Raw genomic sequence first — 7,837 nt, 5'->3', positions numbered from 1 at the left:
AATTAAAAGTAATAAATTCTGCTGATTATTGAATTTTTTTTGTGCGACAATGAATTCTCAAACACAATAAAAAAGTTGGAGAAGATATAAATTTTTAAATTTCTTTCGGAATAACTTAAATAAAGTCCATAATAATATAATATTATGAAGTATGAATATTTTGTTGAATTATTATATTCATACTTTATAAGTCAGATACATATGACATTTATGTGATACATATTTATTTTATGTACACTTTATTTTAATAAAAAAATATAAATACTTCTTTTGACACACTCAAATTACGTAAGATGTTTTATATAATTAAAAAAGTCAATTAAATTATTTTTTTTATATTTTATATATATTACATGTCTTTTGTCTAAAAAAATTAAAATTAATATGTGTTTATCTTGTATTATATTATATTTTGTGTATATCATATTTTATTGTCTATACGATCTAACCATAATCTATAAATGTTTTATTTGGTTTGTGTATGTACTTAGACATAGACATTAAGATATAAATACTTGAGACATAGATATAAAATATTTGTGTTAGTTTATGTATAATGTTTGAATATAATAAACATGACAGTAACATAGTGTCTAATATTATATTTGATTAATAAAATACAAGAACACTATATAATTAAAATGACTATTTTATCTTTTTAATTTAAATTGAAAATTCAATCATTTAAAAAAAAAGACCAAAGAGAGGCAGAAATCCCAAATTGAATCGAGGGTTTCTCCCCCTCACTTCAAACTCTCAAAAATCTCCCTTCTCCCTAGTTGACATCTTCCTTTTTCGCTATTCTGTGTGGTCCTCTGTGCGATCTTCTTCTGCTGCTGCTGTGCGGTGCCCTTCTTCTTCTTAATTGTTTGTCTTAATTGTTGTGAGTGTGTTTGTTAGATTCTGTTTAACAGAAAGAAAGAGGAAGGCATGGCTCATCGATAAAAAAGTACCGTGTGTAGAATTAACTATCGAAAAAGAAGCCAATGCTAAGAAGCATCTACCATACCCATTTGCTGCTCGATAATATATATGCACAATAATAAAAAAGAGCACCATATAGTAAAATTATTTTCAGGACTATACAAGAATTGCTATGACAATGAGCACAAATTTACTAATACGAATATAGCAGAATTTTTAATAAATTACTAGCAGATTTATAGCAAACTATCACTCACAGCAAACTAATACTTAATAATACATTTATAGTAGAAAAGTACTACTTACATCTTGGGATGGAGTAGGACTATTAAAATAAATAATTACTAGCACAATATCAACATGCTTCAACATTTTCAATAATATTATAGACATTTAACATCTTTTAAAACCATTAAAACAAACTCTTGTCTAGTTGTGTCTTTAATTAGAATACAAGTCATCAAACTGAATTGGCAAATACATATGCCACAAGGAAAAAAATTCAAATGAATTCAAATATAATAATAGTCGACAACAATTGTATGCATACATCATAAAACTAGCAAAAATAAAAATTTTATGCGCCATGTTCTCCTCTCTATACGTTCCACATTTCTGTTGCTAGGTTCTCACGCCATTGAGTCTATTTGTGGCTATTTTTCGCAACATCAATTGTGTCGGCTTCATCAACATCAATTGCATCCTTAAATATCCTTGAATCAGATGCCGATCCTTCCCAACCGCTAAGGACATAGACGAAATTCATATTCCGATTGCAAACTTCTAAGACATTGGTGGATATTCTAGATTTCCTTGTCTGATATCTAGATTTATCATTCTTCGGAACAATGACATCTATGTAAGTTTCATCTAATGCTCTTAGACAACCCTATCAAATGTTAAAAAAATTGTTATTACACACCAGATAAACTTGACCAGCAAGAATTTAAGCTATAAAAAAGACCTACCTTAAACCATTTCCATCTGGGATCCACACAATCTTCCAATACAAGATCTACCGTTGCAAATAATATACTTTGAACACGCAAAACTGAAAACAATATCTTGTGAAAATACCTACTTATAGTTTCACCAAACCTATAGAACCTAACTTGTACGCTACGATTTTTGGTATGATGAGTTAATATGATTAAGAAAGTAGCTACTTGCTCGCCTATGCCAACATGACCATCTTCGTCCAACTCACCCTGAACATTTAGCAATTCACACAAATTGGCAAATGCATTCAAACTCATTCGTAACTCCCATATGCAATTTCTATCTCCACCTGCCCCAATGATATTATCTAATGCATCTCTCCTTAATGGCAATATGTTCACTCTTTGACCAATCGAAGAATGACTCCGCCTTCTATTCCTAACATACATATATAAAGTAACTAAAAAAAATAACATTAACGTGTCAAATTGCATTCTCATAATCCAGTAATATCCAACACATAACTTAATTTGCTCGGAACGATCCATCATCACTTCCTAACAAACAATAAAAAGTAAATGCGTAAAAATAAATAAATATAAATATCCAGCACCAAAACATTCAAATAAGCTTTATATAGTGACCATAACAAATCCAAAAGAAGCAGAGCTAGCAACTCTAGAGTGGACTGGGATCAAAGACTTTTTCCCCAAACCAATGCTCTAAATTATAAAAAAACAAAATAAAAAACTTGAATTCAATACTTTAAACTTCCAACTTCACAAAATAAAAGATCCATGACCCACACTGAATTTCATACTTATATAAAAGCTTCTAAATTTTCTCATTAATATTTCAAAACTTTCAAATTTAGAAAAGACAACAACTTGAACTTTAAATCTAATGCAATTTTAAGTCTAAACTCATAAATTTTTCTGGTAAAGATAAAAGACATGTAAACTATGTGCTTTTTATAAAACAATACATTCCAAAAATTGCTTGCTACTCATACAACATAAATAGTTTTCTTGCTGTTTGAAAATACAAGAAAGACAACCAGACTATGACAAATATTATTGAATTATTGGTTGAAACTTTATAGGCATTCCTCATACTAACCCTTACCATAATCAGATAATAGCTCCAAATATTAACTAAACAACAATAAAATTCATGATACTTCTAATTTGCTTATCATCTCACATTAATCTCCAAAACAAATTTCAACATTCACAATACTTCACAGCCTACCAGTATTATTTGTTCCTTTATTCACACACCACTATTTTTTTCAAAACAAAATGTATTAAAGTTCATGGTAACAAAGCAAGGGAAGACAAAAATAAAAAACTTGAGATAATAATAGAGATGGATAGCATAATCTCAAACCTTTAGTGGAGTTTTCAAGAACAGAAAAAGGTTAGAGAAGCTCCACAAAAGTAGCCATCAATGAGAAAGCTCCACAAAAAATTTTGAGACTTGTTAGGGTTTGTCAAAGGTAGAAGAAGAAGTCTGGAAGTTAAAATTTTAATAAGGATAAAATAGTAAAAAATAATTCAGATAAGTGTCCATCACTCTTTGTCTGTGTCTCATCATTTCATTGAGACATGAAATACGTGTATTATGTGTGCCCCTATGTGTAAGCATGTCTTTTATTTTTTGTGTCTCACAAACCAAACAAGAGACACGCCACTGTGTCTATGTCTTGGCTGGCCTGACATACACACAAACCAAACAGAGTGTAAAGCTACACATAATTAGGGCTGGAAGCAGGGACGGATGTATTCATTGGGGAGTGGGGGCAACTGCCCCCAGTGAAATTCCAAAAATGTCTTAGTAGTTCTTAGTGAAATGTCTAAATTGCCCCCAGTATATAATTAATTTTGACCCCAGGACCCAGACCCCACTTCAAACTAAATCCCTAACCCTTCTTTTTCCCCAATCTTCTTCATCTGCTCCAGCCCTCCCTCCAGGCTCCAGCCGCCAGTTGCTGTGTCGCATGCCATCAAGCACCAGCCCACCACTCCGCGTTTCAGACAGTGTCACGGTTCTCTCCTCGCTTACGTCTCCGCCCTCGTGTCTCCAGAGTCCAGAGTCACTGGCTCACTGCTGCCGTGCCGCGTCTCCGAACGACCGCATCCCCTTCTGGCTTCTGCCTTGTGCCTTCTTCTTCTTCTTCTTCTTCTTCTTCGAATACTGCGAATCTGCGAATCTGAGTTCCTCTTCTCTCTTCGATTTTCACTCTTCAGACTTCAGTAGAGAACGCCTACCTTTCGTCTTCGTCCTGCTGCCGCTGAACGTTGCACGCCAACACCGCTACTGTCTATTGGGTTCTGCACTTTTGCTTCTTAGTTCCTAGAGTTCAGCTGTTCAGATTCAGTCTTGAATTATTCTATTTCTTGGTACATTCATGAATCATGATTCAGCAATCTGCAATTCTGTTTATTCACTTATTTGCTAATTGGATTAATTTGTTTGATAATTGATTTAGTTGGTTTGTTAATTGTGAATTTGTGATTGAATTTGTTCTGATGTAATTGCAACTTTGCAAGTTTAGTTTGATTAATTTGTTTGTTAATTCACTTATTCACTTCTTGGATTAATTTGTTTGTTAATTTGTGAATTGGGATTGAATTTTATTCATTTACACTATACTCCTTTTTTTCTTCTTTGATATATAAAGATTGCGTCTTTTGGTCTTTCCTACTTGCTTAAGATGGAAAAAAATGAAGACTAATATCTGATATGTAAAGACTCATTATATCATATGATATTGTTTATATGAGCTTTGAAATAAGTTTATATAGTATTGTTTAAATTTCATTACAGCCTTACAGGGCCTTTGAAATAAGTTTATATGCTCAATTTCTGTTTCTGGAGTCTGGACTACTATTCTACCAATGTTGAACAATGGCTCAATGAGTAATATTACCTCATTGACTTAGATGGCATTTATAGGCAGGCCTATAGCAATTCTGTCTCATCATCAGGTGTGCATCAGCACTGCAAGAGCTTAGAACGGATTGGGATATTAGTTGTTGTTATTTTTGTTGGAACTTGGAAATTTATTTAAATGACATATGTATATCAATTTTGTATTTATAATTTTTAATTTGTATAGAATTGTGAACTTTTTTATTAATTAATTAACTTAGATTTATAATTTTATCTTATTAGTAATGGAGAAGTATTTCAAAAGAACCTCGTCATTGGAGATTGGATCTCAAAATAATTCATCGACCTCTTCTAATAAAAGGAGGTTTTTAGAATTCGAAGTAGAGAGTCTTATAGCAGATCCAGGACAACGACCAAAGATTTCAAGTTATCACCCGAATGACAGAGACAAAGTTAGATGTGCATATTTGCAAAAAGGTCCTTGTCAACCAAGGACTCATGATTTTCCACAAACTGCTTATGGTTCTTCTTTTCGAAGATTTAATCCTAATTGGTTTGATGACTATGGCAACTGGTTAGAGTATAGTATATCAAAAGATGCTGTTTTTTGTCTTTGTTGTTACCTTATGAAATCCGAGACTGAAGGTGGTGATGCTTTTGTAACTAATGGCTTTTCAAATTGGAAAAAGAAGGAGAGACTACAAATTCATGTTGGGATTCATGATAGCGCTCATAATCAGGCTTAGAGAAAATGTGAAGCACTTATGAGACCAAAACAACACATCACTGCTGCTATTGAAAAACAATCTGAGCAAGCTAAAAATAATTATCAAATTCACTTGACAGCAACAATTGATTGTATTAGATTTCTTTTGCGACAAGGATTGACCTTTTGTGGTAATGATGAGACGGATGATTCTGTTAACCAAGGAAATTTTTTGGAACTTCTAAACTTTCTTGCGCAACATAATGAAGAGATTGATCGTGCTTTCAAAAATGCTCGTGAAAATCTTAAACTAATAGCACCCTCAATCCAAAAAGACATTGTAAGAGCTGCTGCAAGGAAAACGACAAAAGTCATTGTTGATGATCTTGGTGATGAATTATTTGCTGTATTGGTTGATGAAGCCTGCGACATTTCCATTAAGGAGCAAATGTCAGTTTGCTTAAGGTATGTGAACAAAGAAGGACAAGTTAGGGAGCATTTTTTTGGTCTTGTTCATGTTTCTAATACTAATGCTTTATCTCTAAAATTAGCATTGGAGTCATTATTAGAAACATATAATTTAAGTTTATCAAGAGTACGTGGACAAGGATATGATGGTGCAAGTAACATGCAAGGAGAATTTAATGGTTTGAAAACTTTGATATTGAAAGAAAATTCTTATGCTTTCTATGTACATTGCTTTGCCCACCAACTTCAGTTAGCTCTTGTAACGGTTGTAAAAAAATAAGTTGAAATTGCTTTGCTTTTTAATTTGTTAACCAATTTGTGCAATGTTATTGGAGTTTCGTGTAAACGAAGAGATATACTTCGTGATAATTAGATGACTAAGATAATTGAAGCATTAAAGAGTGGAGAAATTTCTAGTGGGCGTGGTTTGAATCAAGAAACAGCTTTAAAAAGAGCTGGAGACACTAGATGGGGTTCACACTATGGAACTATACTTAGATTAATTTCTTTATTTCCTTCTGTGGTTAATGTTCTTGAATATGTTGAGGAAGATAGAAATAATTCAGAACAAAGAGCTGAAGCATGTCATTTATTGAATGTCATTCAATCCTTTGAATTCATTTTCAACTTGCACTTGATGAAAAATATCTTGGGAGTTACTAATGAGTTATCTCAGGCGTTACAAAGGAATGATCAAGATATTGTAAATGCTATGGCATTAGTCAAAGTGTCTAAGTAATGATTGCAAAATATAAGAGATGATGGTTGGTCTCTTTTACTTGATGAAGTCTCACTGTTTTGTGACAAACATGATATTATTGTTCCAATCATGGATGATATATTTGTGTCACAAGGAAGATCAAGACGCAAAGCTCAAAAGATATCAAATTTGCATCATTTTCAAGTTGAGATATTTTATCAAGTAGTTGATAGACAACTTCAAGAACTCAATAATCGTTTTACAGAGGTGAATACTGAATTGCTTCTTTGCATAGCTTGTTTGAATCCAAGACACTCATTTTTTGCATTTGATAAGGAGAAGTTGATCCAGTTAGCTCAATTTTATCCATTAGAATTTTCTTCCACTCAACTTTTGGCACTTGACAGTCAACTTGAGAACTTCATACTAGATGTGCATTCTGATGATCATTTCTCGGACTTAAATGGAATTGGTGCTCTTTCTCAGAAGTTGGTTGAGACTCGAAAGAATATTGTTTATCCATTAGTGTTTCTTCTTTTAAAGTTGGCTTTAGTTTTGCCTGTAGCAACTGCATCAGTTGAAAGAACTTTTTCTGCTATGAACGTCATAAAGAGTCGACTTCGTAACCGTATGGGAGATGAATTTTTAAATGATTGTTTAGTGACATACATAGAAAGAGAGACATTTGATTGTATTGACAATGAAAAGATTATTCAATCTTTTCAAAATATGAAACTTAGAAGAATGGAATTCTAAATTATTTGTTATTATTTTGAATTATTATTTTATTATTTTGCCCCCACTAAAAAAATTTTCTGGATCCGTCACTGGCTAGAAGTGAGTTGAGTTGAGCCGAGCTAGACCAAGCTCAAGCTCGGCTCACGAAAATTAAGTTTAGCTCACGGCTCGACTCATTAACAATCGAGCCTATTTTGTAAGCTCAAATTCGACTCAACGAAAGCTCACGAGTTAGTTCGAGCTCATGAGTTGGCTCAAATAATAGGAATATAATCTATAATTCTATACCAATAAATTATAACTTATATATATATTAAAAAATATTTTAAAAAATTAATTTTATATATTATCTATCTATCAATTATAAATTTTTTATTTATATCCTACATCAAAATTATATATAAAAATGACTATAAAATTTTAAATAACTAAAAAATATTAATATATATGTAAAATTATATATTAAA

General features: G+C 32.1%; 1 pseudogene; it reads left to right on the top strand.

Moving 5' to 3' along the window:
• On the top strand, positions 5,043-6,262 carry LOC107612645 (annotated as a pseudogene).

Source organism: Arachis ipaensis, chromosome B01 (assembly GCF_000816755.2).
Source record: "Arachis ipaensis cultivar K30076 chromosome B01, Araip1.1, whole genome shotgun sequence".
Classification (NCBI taxonomy): domain Eukaryota; kingdom Viridiplantae; phylum Streptophyta; class Magnoliopsida; order Fabales; family Fabaceae; genus Arachis; species Arachis ipaensis.
Note: the sequence above shows the minus strand (reverse complement) of the source record. Positions and strands in the feature narration are given on the sequence as shown.